Below are 15,214 nucleotides of genomic sequence, written 5' to 3'. Positions count from 1 at the left end.
TGTACTCTTATATGTTTATAAAAAATTAAAAGCAAAAAAAACATATATAAACAGTTTTTACACGAATTTGATGTAATTATTTAATTAACTATTTAAATTGATTATACAACCTCACTAGATAAAAAATACGATCGAATTAATAAAAAAATTTTTTTTATTAATTATTATTATATAAGATATGTTTTATCATTATTATTTTTTTTATCGTTTTACCATTTTTTCGCTGCATAATATTCGTATCATATGTAAAACATTTTTTCAACGCATATACCTATACCTAATTCTGGTTTTGAAATATTAATAGTCGTTTGGGTGAGTTGCGTTTACATATTTAACATCATAAACGGTTGTTTTAACAAAACGATGGTGATGTTGATGATAATAATAATATAATATTAGATTGGTTCATACGCAAAAATCGGTTGTGATTGTTTTTGTTCTATCGATCGAAGCCGTATTATTACAATTCCACATATCAATATCATATACGAGACGGTGGAGACTATTATATTATGCGTTTTCCGGAAACCACTATTGTTTTTATAAAAAGGTGACCAGTCGCCCAAAGATCCTTTTTTTGAAACACCAAATAATTTATACATATTCATAGATGCACCTACAAGTTAGAAAAATGTTTATGTTTTATACGTATCGTACGTTTTTAATCTCTAAGACGAAATTTACGACCGACCACGACGAAGACCCTCCAGTCAGCGCGCTCCAATTACCCATATACACGTTATATCTAAACCGCTTATTGGTTGGACCATGGTTCCTGGTATTTTTTTCCGTTATTAAAACTATTTTTTTTTAAACAGATATTTAAAATTTTTAGTAAATCTCGTATTTTATTTGGGTATTTTATTATAGGTATACACGCGTGTATCGCGTCGTATAATCTCACCGAGGGTCTACAGTGTGTGTTAATAGCTACTTTTTTCTGGATTACTCGCATAGTTAAAAAACATTTTTAAGATTTATACGTATACCTACTTATTATGAAATTATATGAAACATCAACTGCACATCCAATATTATTGTTAAATTACGATTGTTCTGATACGGCAGAAATGCATAAATTCATCCATTTCGCGCCTTCCTAAAATATTTTTAAAAATTATATAAACGTGTATTATTATGTAGTATTCATAATTACATTGTTATGTTGTTCATAAATATTTAATGTAACTAATAAATCTAATTTTAAAATTATTTTTTTCATTTGTATAACGACCGCGTACGGGTTGATTCACAGATACCTGTTTCCTAAAAAAAAATAGAAACCGGTGAATTGATTCCCGGGGAAATTTAGAGTTGGAAGTAAGAATTGATGACCTTTTTGTGGTAGAAAATAAAGAAATAAGTATTTACGAGGGAAATGATCTTTAAATATAACCAAGACCTTATTGTAAAATACCAATTTTCGAAATGATATGTTCCAAATTTTTAACTCACCTCAATATCCTCCTAATTAGTATATATGAAAAAAATCAAATTATGACTACGATTAAAAAAGTTAGATTTTATTTTAAATAATAATAGTATGTAATATAAATATATAATGTATTAATAATATAATAACAGTATAATAAATAATATGGCGTTTGAACCAAATTTAATTAATATTGGGAGACATATATTATTGTATAACTAACCTTCACGCAGTGTTTCCTTTACAACGCTAATAGACAGAAATTCAAGAATTAACTACAATATTTTTAATGGGAATCAATAAAATGAGTATGTTTCCTAAATTAATTAGTGAATCAATTAATACATAAAGAAATCTCAGTTAACACAGTATAGTGTTCTCAATTTTGTCCTGATATGGAACCTAACCTGGCAGAGTGTTTGGATCAAAATAATTGCTTTCATTAAGACCATTCTCAAACGATGGTTTTATATATATAATTAGTTTTATAATATTTTTGTTTTATAGCAATTGAAAATTATACACATTGTTTATCGATATTAGCAGTTTTTTTTTTTATAACCGATAAGTAATAAATGTCATACAGATCACTCGAACTGTGACGTTCGTATATCGGCTACATTTTTATTTTGTTTTATTTTTTTATCAACCCTCATCCGCACTTTGTTTTCACGAGTTTACGCCGTTTTTTATACTCGGTGGCATTAACGATTCGACATTTTTCGGGAAGTATAATATCGTCTTAAAATAAATGCGCGTCACAGATAAGTCATGTTTCATTATCATCTCGAAGCGCCCCATTAAATTCCACAAGATATATTTCTCGTTTTTATAAGTATGTGTTTTTTTTTTTTTTAGCAGAAACATGATATAATATAATTTATTGTTGCGATATTTTTTTATTTAATTCGTACAGTATTTTTTGTATATGCAAAACGTTTGTTTGGAAAGTTTTTGAGTATAGAAATATACATTACTCGTATATATACATATAATTATGTATAGACGTATGGTTATTGTTATTATTATAATATGTCTATAGTATATTAATTGTAAAGGAACATAAATTCCGACCGCCGTACAATAAATACCTCATCGGATCCTGGACGTTATTAGAAATCCGGTTATTACCTGAATAATGGGTAATGTTTTATTTTCCAAAATTTTGTTTTATCGTACTACTTATATAATAATAAAAGGGTTTAAACACATTTAGGTGATTATTTTTTATCGTTGATATTACACGTATATGGTAACAAACTTACAAGGTTAAGTTAGGTACGGCTGGGCACATCATACACTGCACAACATGATATAAATAATATAATTATACGTTTTTGAAAATTATTTTTCGTCATAAAATAAAATTTACGATGAGGATGATTACTAAATTAAAATAATATAAGTGATCAACAATATAATATAATACTACACTAAGTACACTAGTTGGATTTAGGAAAAAAGTGCCGTCTCCTCTTTTTGGTTGTATTCCATTAAATAAATAATCTAATAATACAATATAAAATGATGCACAAACATCTTAGCGGTGTACCTTTTTAAATTTGAGTTATATACTTATACCTTATACAATCCATGACATATTTTATATAAATTAAACTTTACAAAATCATGAGTAGGTATATATATATAATACTCGTCAAAATTATGATATTACATTAATACATTGTTATTACAGATGTGGAGTGGAGTTCACGACTGAGTAAACAACTGAAACCGATTGAATGGCGTGTGGTTATAATATGAGTTATAAGGCTTCGTCCGGCGGTGTCTTCAGCTCAACATGTCCGCCGTCCGGTCACCCATCAGGAAATAAATGCGAGCAGTGCGAGAGGAAACTTTGTCACGTCGTCGTACGCGTGAGCATATTATTATGTATATCTTACCTATTTTGTCCCTCACCTGGCGCCAATAACTATTAGGCAACCGCTACTATTGGCTTGGGTCCAGTTCACGACTTCACGTACACAGTGATATTATAATATTTACAGGCGGGAGCGACTTTTTTAAATTATTTCTTCAAGACTTGAAAATATTTTAAGGTAAAATAACGCTTTTGCAGTTACTATAATTTATATAAAATATAAAGTAGGCACTATAGTTGATCCCGCACACGGCGTTGCCTGTGGCTATACTTTTAAACTTCGTTACATAATACACAGATATTCGGACAGTTTTAACCAGATATAAAACACTTATTTAAAATCATATTTCTTTTGTGAGTTAACAAATCCCTGTGTGAAAATCTCTTTAAAATGCGAATTTCGATGCATTTATACTTTGGTCCTTCTTAGTACGCCTCGTTATACTTGGTGATAGAGCCGTGCCGTGGGGGGGGGGACCTAGGGGGCATGCGCCCCGGGCGCCAAAAAAATTGAAATGCTTAATGATAAATGAAATAGGGGGTGAATATTTTTAACTTTGTCCTGGGCGCCAAATCTTAACGGCACGGATCTCCTTGGAGGTACGAATGTACTATACAAATTTGAAGTCTCCAGCTATTATAGTTTTAGCTGTACGTTGTTATGAATTAGTCGATCAGGTTTTCTTTTATATAATATTAGGATGTTTATAATTCGCTTACATTTTGAAAAATTATATACATATGGTATCCGTTTCCAAACTTTTTAAACGCGGAATGTTTTTTTCCATTGTGTTATAAAATATTATATAAAATAGGATTGAGAATACACCAAAAGATATTTTCCGTACTATATTATAATTTTATGTATAAATAATATATTATATTAGGTATGTATGCCATTGTTCGCAAATCCGGTTGTTTTATGATTTACCGAGTAATTTGAAAGCTAAGTACATATGTTATATTTCAACTGTTCATAGTGATCGACTGAACGTTTGAAATCGTAAGTATATCGTATATACGCAGTTGCTATCTTGTATTCCGATAGCTAAAGGTGGATTTGGTTGGTATGGTATCAATTTATTAGATTAAATGTTATACGAACAACCACCTTCAATGTAAAAGGACATGTTTTTACTCTAAAAATAAAAATGTGATGACAAACACTAAAAAAATCTTATCATTGACACACTGTATAGCTCCGTTCAGAATCTAATATATGCATTGTTTATGTTTCGTTTTGAAGTCGGTCATCGTACACATTAACGTTTGTTTTCTGTATCGCAGATAAGTGTTAATGGTCACCGGGCGGTATAAGAATGTAAATATTTTAATTTTATGACTATCAATGATAACTCGTACTCATGTATCCACCTATATAGGTTTGTCGTATATGGGCGATTTAGATGTGACGATATGTATATAATATTATTTTATTCATACTGTTGAATAATAATATCATACGCGTATTATACTGATAATCGAATAGGTTTTTTTTTTAATTTCCAATCGTGTTTTCTGTTTTATGCTTTAAAATCCATGTGCCCGTGGTTGCACAACAAATGTATATTATTGTTTTTTTTTTTTATGTAACTTTTATATTTTTCTTTACCATCGGTGTACTACGGTGTACACTGTCAATTCAATAATTATGTATCGTTGACGAGTTGGTAATATTTTTTTAGTATAGGTTGAAAATGTTCATCAAATTTAAAGATTGGGATAGGCTGGTGGTGGATTTTATTTACTTTGTATCACTTTAGTGTACTTATAATATCTATAGATGGCTAAATATCATAAATTTATAACCCATAGACTATAGTGTATTATTCAGTTTGTGATTGCCATTTTTCTGCTTATTATTGAAAATGAACACAATGTGAACAAATATAAAATATGGTGTTTTATCGGTGTATCATGGTTTTAGTGTACCTCGATGGCTCAGATCACGGAAAAATTGCTTTATGAACTTGGTTAAAACTATTTTAAACTTTTCTGGTATAAAAATTGGTGACTATACAACAACTAATGGGAATGCCAACCAAACTTAATATGTGATAGTTTTTGTGATTTCCGAGATTACAGATTACTAATAAACGCATAGTAATTTATATTTTATACATAAAAATATATAATAAATAATAAGTATATGATGTAATACACAACAATATTGGAATGTTTTCCACTGCATTCATATAAAATAATAATATTTTTATTGGACATTAAAACATGTATCATGTAGTTCAATGAACGACTTTTGTCGTATTTATGTCTGTTTTTGTTTGTCCTATTAAATTTATTTTAAATTTGTATAAAACTTTAAACATACGAATGAAGCATTATATGTTTTTTAACGCATATAAGACGATTTTAGTGCCTATTTGGTGATTAATACTATTATTATAATGGTACATTATAATATTGTCATTGCCATTTCACCTAAGTGTCAAAATGAATATTGTAGTGCAATGCCTAAATAAATAAACAATAATAATATAAATATATGTTATATATTATATATATTTTATAGTCCATTGATTCTAGGTTTTAATCCTGCTTCATGATGGTATATTGTTTATGAGTTTATAACCAACAGTATATTATTAAAGCTAATATTATTTTTAAACACTTTATTTTTTATATAGATAATAGATATATCTATATTGTAAAATTACTATGTATGTAAAGAGATATATTACTATAACAAATAATATTTATTAAAACGTACCTATACCTATCTGGATTTAAAACAAATGAACTGAGTATACGGTTTTCGGTGTAAACACAAGCAAATCCCAGAATAATAATAAAAAAATAAACGCATTTACCGTATTTTATTAATATATGCGTATATGGAGCATTTTTGGAACATTTAACGGCGGAAAAAACCAATGAAAACGAGATTGCGTCAAAATGACGATATGATGCCATCCGCGCCAATGATATACCATCGTAATATACGCATAAGACATATTATTTTATATATCATTACGCATTTACTATTTAGTATTTAGGTAATGAACGTCGCCATCGTCACACGAGAGTGAACCGTCTCGCAGTGTTATTAACTACCGTCATCGTTGTACGGCAAAGTCAACGTGACTTGTATCGTATGCTTGTTATACGTCGCAATAATATTATAATATTGTTTCAGAGAACATGTCGTCGGCGGTCTGGTGAATAGACAAACAATTGACGGGTTCACCGGGTAATGTTATAATAATTTATGTATTATTATAATTATAATATGTTTGTATTGTGTCTATACAATTATATATTACTATTATTACCCATCGTATAGAGCAGCACGTCGTCTTTCGAGCGACTGTATATTATGTAGACTGATTCCCCAAACACGCTTATCCTTTTTTTTTTAAAAAGAATAGGTATTCAAACTTCTCTTTTTCAAACGAGAACTACTCTTTTCTACTGTAAATTGTTTAGGTTCTAAACTTAGACCGATAATTTTTTTTTATATTTTGGCGCATCAAAATCAAAATCCGAATGAGTTGTTTTTGAATTATTTAACTTTAGTAACAAAGGGTAATAGGTTCATGATAAACAAGAGGGCTATTATAATTTGAACATTTTAGTAATTAATATGACCCATCAACTTATTTATAAAAATGTTCCAAGTATATAAGATCTAATATTAGGATACATTTTATATTTGTGTGACATTTTTTTAAGGAATATTATCCTTAATGTCCACTATACATATTTATAGTGAAAAAGGTGGTGTTCATTTGAAAAAATACTTTTCAAGTAATTTATTGTTAATATATTTTGTATGTATACTAAAAAAATCCAAGCATACAAATAAATTTATTATTTAAGAAAAATATTGTGTGAGGGGGGGAGGGTTAAAAGCAGTACATATAAAAGTACACGACGGGCCGTCAACCTCGTAGAAGACTACGGGTCGCGTTTTTAACACAATATTAATATTATTGTGAAACGTAATTACGTAAACAATGTACGATACGACAATTTCAAACTACTGGGCGAGCGTAAATGGATCGCAAAGAATTTTGAAACGGCGGGTAACGAACGGACGAACGAACGCGGTTAATTCGTCGGGAAACAATGAGCCCCAAAAATGAAATGACCCGTGCGACGTATAATATATAATTATATGTGTTATGCAAATGGTCTAATTATCGGGTCATTGTGATGTGCGCGGCGGAAAACAAAAGGGATTTATATTTTTCCGCCGAACGGATCCGTCCGTTCACGCCACTGATGATTCTCCCATTTAACGGTTCATAGTGGCACGCGTCATCATCGTCGCGCGGTTCACCACATCACGATTATATCTAAAATAACATTATTACTGTTACGACTTTCGAATATTATATTGACATCGCGCTCGTGTTGCCCACAAATCGTCATTAATCGTTTAAGTAAAAAAAAAGGTCTTCTCGTATTCAATTAGATATTAACTTATCAATAATATTTTGAATATCATTTGTCCATTAGAGTATTATCCAGATGCCAAAGGACCCCACGATGAGACGATTCTCATTAGATATTAATTTATCGTCCTTTAAAAAATATTTCATTAAATCAACAATAATCGTGTCAGTTCACTGCAGCTATGTAAGTAAACAAAACTTTAATAAAAAAATAAATCAACTTGTTTTATCGTTTAATATGATATTTTAACAACACCGATCAAAGTCATGTCAATTTTATTATATTTTAATAAAATTAAAACCCGTTAAAAAATTTAAAAATTAATTTTTTAATATAAATGTCTGTGTATATTATTAATATTTATTATTATAGTTATAATGCTTTACACTTAGTACAATTTTTGTTGTTATCCCTATTTTTACGACATAACAACAAACATCAATTTGTATATATCTGAGAGTTGACCATTTCGATTAATTTAACCTAACCTAATTCAGTTCTCTAACTGATCACATTGTCACAACCTATATTTTAACGCCATTGCGATATACAACGTTTTTAATCGCATTTCAAAATTGTAATTTTCAATTCTCAGATAGAATTTATCCTACAGATACGTATTACTGTTTCGGATATCTAGGCTATAGCTACAGTATATACCAGGGGTCAATTAAATAATGGTGGATTGTAGTCCGCATCCGGATGGCGGACACATTTTTTACGAATCTTAATGGTCAGGTAATTATAAAATATACTATGTCGTTTTTACGTTATATTTTATATTTTTATAATATAATATTACAATGAATAAAATTATTTTCCGTTAGTCCAGGTTGTATTACGTATTTTTCTGTACAAATAATTATTATAATAATAACAATATCTAATAATTTTAAAGGTGTGGTGCGTGATAATATATTTAGCCAATTTAGGTAATGCGGTGGTAGTAAATAGCTTTTTTTGTGATTGTAATTTGGTAAATACCAAATTAATAAAATTTATTTAATATAAATAAAAGATATTATAAGTATTTAGACTTTGGGAGGTTTGTTAAGTTTCAAAACGAACCCTCGTAAAAGTTAATTAGTGATCTCTCTGTGTAATTTACGATAGAAAATTGTGAGGAATCAGGACAAAAATGCGTCATAAGCTCATAATCATATAGAAGCCGAGAGATTGCATTTTTGAAATATTTTAGTGTATTCACTCTTTACGTGATTTTATTGTATTTATTTTAAACACGTGGTGTCTTGTTGGCAATGCGTGTATAATAATATGATAGTATGTTGTTATTTTAGTTATAAATCATAACCAGCAAGGCTGTAGTGAATAAATATATTTGCAAGGTTGTTAATTTTGCTGGGGCATTGAGTTGGACCAAAATTTATTTTAAATTTTACTACTGGATCGCAGTATATAGTATATGATATTAAAAATTACAAGTTGGATTTTGCATCATATGTAATATATTATAATAAATAGAATTTATTCAATAATATTAACAGACATTTTGGCAAAATGTTATTTGCTTATACACATTGTATTTTTATTATTCTTGTATTTCAATACTTTTGGGTTTTAATAGTTAAATTTGCTGTTATATTATAAATATATTTTACATATTTTGTCAATTTATAGTGAATATAATTGTCCTAAGTTACGTAGTTTATACATATTTAATAGCTTTCAATGCGTTAAATCTATGGCTATAATTTGTGTAATTACGATAAATTATAATTATTTAGCATTATGAAATGACCATAATTTATATAATTGTATTATTGTAATAACGAATTATAAATGTATTAAAATAATCAATGTAGCCGAAAAAATTAATTAAATAATGATATTATTATCAATCAAAAAAACTGTCGACTAGATACTATGTATTTTATTTTTTATAACCATGTGAAAAAGTTAGAATTTGAAAAGGCTACATCAGACTGAATTCCTAGAAGGTTATTAATTAGTGCTCAATTTTTATGAACTGCTGAAAGGTTTTTATAATTCTAGCTTTACCCGTTTCCCGGGAAATTCGAATTTCGGCCCTCTCTTACCTACCGTTTAATTTTAACTATTTTAAATTTTTTCACACAAATTATTAGTGCTCAATTCCTGTAAATCTCGCTCTCTATGTGCTACCGTTGTATAGTGTATGCTATATGCATACTCGCATAAATAGTGACATAAGTCAGGAGTTTCTAATGTGAAACTCCTATTGATTGTCTTTTTCTCATCGTCTCATTATATTCATTTCATCATATTTACTTATTGTGTAAATTTTTATAAAATAAACGAAATCGAAAAAAAATATATTGACATATTTATTATGTACAATGGCCAAGTATATAGAACAAAGACGATGAATGATTGGATTGAAGTATATGAAATAGGCGTAAACCCGGGTTAAGGAATAATGACGAATTCTACCACTATTATGTTTAATGTTTAGTTTAGCGAATACGTATACATAATTTTTTTTTAATATTTTTATTTTATTACACAATCTACTCGTATAAAATATTTTTTAAATAAGTGTGCGTTGTAGGTATTAAGAGGCTTTTTTTTGAATGAAGTAACATTCTAATGAAAGCACTTTGGCAACTATATACATATTACTTATAATATTATTTAGTATGTCGTAACGTGGTCATAACTCATTATAAATATTAACATTATTTTATCGGATGCGTCAGAATTGGCGCAAAAGATTCAGAGGCGTTTGTTGCCGTTAAATTATATTATTCACAAATTAGTTTTGTTAATATTATTGTCGTCGTTTTCGTCGTATGTGCTGTGTGGATACTGTTCGGTGTGTAAGTGTGCAGTTAGGAGGGAGAGGTGTTGGAATGTCTTCCAGCAACGACGACGTCCCGTCTGGGGCCCATCATATCCGTCACCAGTCGAATCTCTGATTTATGGTGATTGCATGTCGTTCTTTTTGCGTATGCGATTTCCGTGAGATCCCGACGTCGTCGTCTCCGGCGGTCACGTACTCGCAAACGACCTAAACGGACGTTGTCGCCGTCGTCGTCGTCGTCGTCACAAGGTGTTTCCGCCAATATAATGTCTTCGTCGTCGTGTGACGATGCAGTACTTAACAATTACCTCCCATTAACACATTAAGTGTTATTGTAAAAAAAATATATGTTTTATAAATATTTTTGTAGTTCTCTAGATATAAAAAAAAAATGAAACAATATATTATGTGATAATATGAGTGTAGTTTTGTCTATAAACATACAGTATACACGAATTGTAAAATAATGTGACGATGTACCTGTATAACTTTGCTGATAAGTTAGAAATATCAAAAAAATATTATTGTCATTCGAGTCTCTTCCACTGAAAGCTTGTCAATGGTGTACCATTAAACGAAATAATCTAATACTTAGGATACCAATTTTAGTATTGTAAATTGTTAACACTGTTTTTGACTATACTTGAGGTAGTATATAAATTACATATCTTTATTTTGGTATTAATTAATGCAGATTACCGATAATATTCGTGTAATTTATAAATATATGTATATATATAGGTACAATGTTTAATCGTCTTTGGGCACGTATCCTTCCCTAAACATGGCCCTGCTGGTCTCCGCAAGATACGCAGATTCTCGATTCGAATCTAACAATATCGAATTCATTGCGATCCATCGATAATCATTGACAGATTAGGTTGAAGTATAGCATAACATTTATCGTTATAACACGCTTGTACTCTATATAGATGAGTGTGTGGGCAGATTATATAATTTACATAATTATGTATCTACTTAATGTCATGTTTATCGTGTCTGCAGGTACGTTATACTATTTACTTACGATTTGTTTAGCATCATAGCTCAATAGCAATGTTTATATAATACTAGTTGTTTAACCCAACTTTAGCCGGCAAAACATAAACAAACACTAGCTGTGGCGCGTTAACGGTCTATCTCGGCTTTAGTGTACTCAGTTCACGGGTGAATCGACATCAGTATACTTCGTTATTTGTGAGCTAATTCAATCAAGACGGTCAATCCGCCTGTGGCTGATTGGAAATAGTACTTGGTATATTTTTGGACATAGTTCAAAATACTCTCTAAACTTTCCTGATATCCTTGAAACTTTCATCAACATTTTTAGAGACATTTTGAGCTAAAACATAAGGACGTTTCCTTTTATATGTTTAAAAAACAAGCAATAAATTAAATATTATTTTCTTTTATTTGAAAATAATCCAATACAGCAATACACGGAGGGTTGGCTATAGTCTATGCCGATTTTATTTCTGTAACTAATAGCAGCCCTTTATATAAACAAAAATATATTTGATTTTTGTAAGTCAAGACTAAATGCATTCGTGAGTTACCCTACGTATAAAATCCTCTTATAAGTTAAAAGTTATAAAACCCTCCGAGTCTCAAGAATTTTATTGATGTTATAAGTATTTACTGAGATTAGCCGTTTGACAAACTAATTTAACAATAAATTATTGGTACATGAATATATATATCGAATATAGATAATTACATTCAAACGTACCTATGTGTGTATCAAATATTCAAATACTTAGTGGCGGCATTCATGGGGGGGGAGTGCATGAGGGTGCAGTTGCACCCATGAAAATTTATCTAGGGGGGGCAAAAGTATCATTTTGTACCCACAGACAGCAGTCAAAATTATTATACTAATTTAAATATATAATACAGTTTTACATTAAGATTTTTTAGATTTTGAACGGAGTGATGAATGTATTGATTTTACAATGATGTGTGTTTTATTTTTTTATTTTTGTGTCTGTCATCACGTTTTGGAGTAGTAATAATGCTTCGATTTTTGACTTCAGCTCCTCTTTGAATAGGAAAATTTATCTAGTTGGTACTTGGGGGGATCAAAAGTAAAAATTTTCCAGTAGTTTTCAAAAGCGTTGGGAAAAAGCCTGAAAAAATAACGGAAAAACGGGAATTTTCACGCATAACCACTTTTTGACATAATCGATTTTTTAATTCTGCTATAACTCAAAAACGAATCATTATAAATACTTGAAATGTTCACCAAATATTTATATTATAGTTATCTATTTACGATTACATTTTCAAAATATTTTGACCTTTTTTAAGCTACTTATAGACAATTGAAATTTTCGACCTTTCTAATTTTTTTCTTCTTAAAATGCCGATAAAAAAAATTTTGCTATCCAAAAAATCTTTAAAATTTAATACAAGGTTTATTATAAGTTGTATTTATTGTAGTAAAAAAAATCAAAAATCGTTATTCACAACTTTTGTTTATAAGCATTTAAAGTTCAAATTTTTACGAAATATATCAAAATCGCGAAAGATTGCTAGGAATTTTTAAGTTGAAAATTCATAACATTTTTGTGATTTATACTTAAGGTTTAAAAATCCAATACAAGGTTATCCATAAGTTTTCCTTCAAGTAACTGTAAAAAAAAATTCCAACGTCAATATAGAAAACGTTTTATGAGCGTATGAAATTTATTTTTTTACGAAATCGCGTAAAATAACGTTATATATTGCAATTTAAATACAGGTAATAATATAATATATCCAACTAATTATCATTGACTGACAAATCATCTCCGTTCAGAATCGTTTTTCGTATACAATGATACTCGTCATTGCATTCAAATTTAACACATCCATTATAGTGACCAGTGACCTACTTTCCATCTCTACTATACAGCAGAGCGATACCCACTTGCCCACTTTTTTTTTATTTTTGTAATAGCAGCAGTTAAATTTAGGTGGTGTGGGGAAACACCCGCATAGGCTTTTAAATCACCATAAACGTTTGCACCCACATGAGTTTCTACCGAATGCCGCTTATGCAAATACTAGTGTCACAATACAATTATAAGTGTTCTGTTAAACCCAATAATAGATCTTAACTATAGTTTTCGATCGATAATTAACGATAAAATATTTCATATTTTTGTTGTAAAAGAGTAATTTTAAAATCATGCATATTATAGTATACAAAATACGCATTGTATTTATATATAGTAAATACGGCTAAAGGTTTTAGACGTCGAAGAAAATATTATCAACATAGGTCGCGTATGTAATATTATTTACGTTCTGAATGCTTCGGTGCACATATTAGGTATCGATCTTCGATAGATTTGTCTGTCCGTCGGATTACAATAAGTTGACGTTGCGGTGGCAGTGTGGTATTATTGAAATCCGATTTCGACGGGATTACAATGAATACCATCGTAAGCAGCATACACAAGCATCTGCATTCGTTCAATGTCTGACCGCGTAAAATAGGTATTATTTATTATAAATGGAATTTAATGGAGCTTGTAGCCGAGTTTTTTTTCGATAAAACGTCACTGCAGTAAGTGCGCAATTGCCTCAAATTATAATATTGTAATGTGTATTATTTTTATTCATACGTATTAATTGTATAATATATGTAGGTACCACTACAAATTTTCAAATTCACAATTCTTAATTGTATAAAATAAAGATTAAACCGTATTATATTAGACTTATTGTACATTTATTTTTAATTAACACCACTTAACTAACGCAAAACACGATTACAAAAACTTGTTGTATGTAATGTCTAAATCGTTTAGGTACGGGTTTTCGATTTAATGGATGTCCACAGTAGTATGCAAAGATGTTTAAAATTGATTATATTTTTTGATTGAGTCAATTTTAAATACGAAAAATTTTAAACAGTGTAAACTACAGGATTTTATTATATCCACTTTAGATTTAAGTTCGTTGTAACGTAAATAAATAAGTATAATTATGTAAAGTAGAAAATATGATTTTTTTTCTCTTAATTTTTGTAAATATAAACTGCGGATCAAAACTGGGCAAGTAATGATTTTTTTACTAAGTTAGTTTGAAATGCGTTAATAAATGAAAGTTAATTTAATTGTTGGTTAACTTATACAACGTTTACACAACATTTTTAAACTTTTTATTGATTTAAGAATAATTTATTTTGTTTATATAATATAATATCAATATTCTACTTTTATCGGCTTAAAACTATTTAGTGTTTATATAGTATTTTTATAACGTCATTGAAGTTTTTCGTCCCGAAAAAATTAAAATCTTGACGGACTCAACATTTAAAATAACAAAAACAGTGGATAGTAGAATGAAAATGTCTTAAGGTGGGTTTCCACTGGACCGTTCGCGTGTACGTGTACGTTTATTTTACACGCACATACACGCCCTTCTTGAAAAATACTCCGGTATAAGCACGGTCAATGTTCGTATTTTTAAATTTGTAATCGCTGCTATCATCCAAATTAGACTGTTCGGTCGGAAATAGCGGTATCGTAGTTATACGTGTGGTAAGAACGTATAAACTCTCTGATATACCAAAAGCTTACCATGTATACCAAACAATCACAGAAAAGTATTTTCATGCATATACATTGTACCTACACGTACACGTATATAGTGGAAACCCGCTTTTATTATTAATAATTACATCCTATCATGTACG

The sequence above is a fragment of the Rhopalosiphum maidis genome, chromosome 2, assembly GCF_003676215.2.
Source record: "Rhopalosiphum maidis isolate BTI-1 chromosome 2, ASM367621v3, whole genome shotgun sequence".
NCBI lineage: Eukaryota > Metazoa > Arthropoda > Insecta > Hemiptera > Aphididae > Rhopalosiphum > Rhopalosiphum maidis.
Note: the sequence above shows the minus strand (reverse complement) of the source record.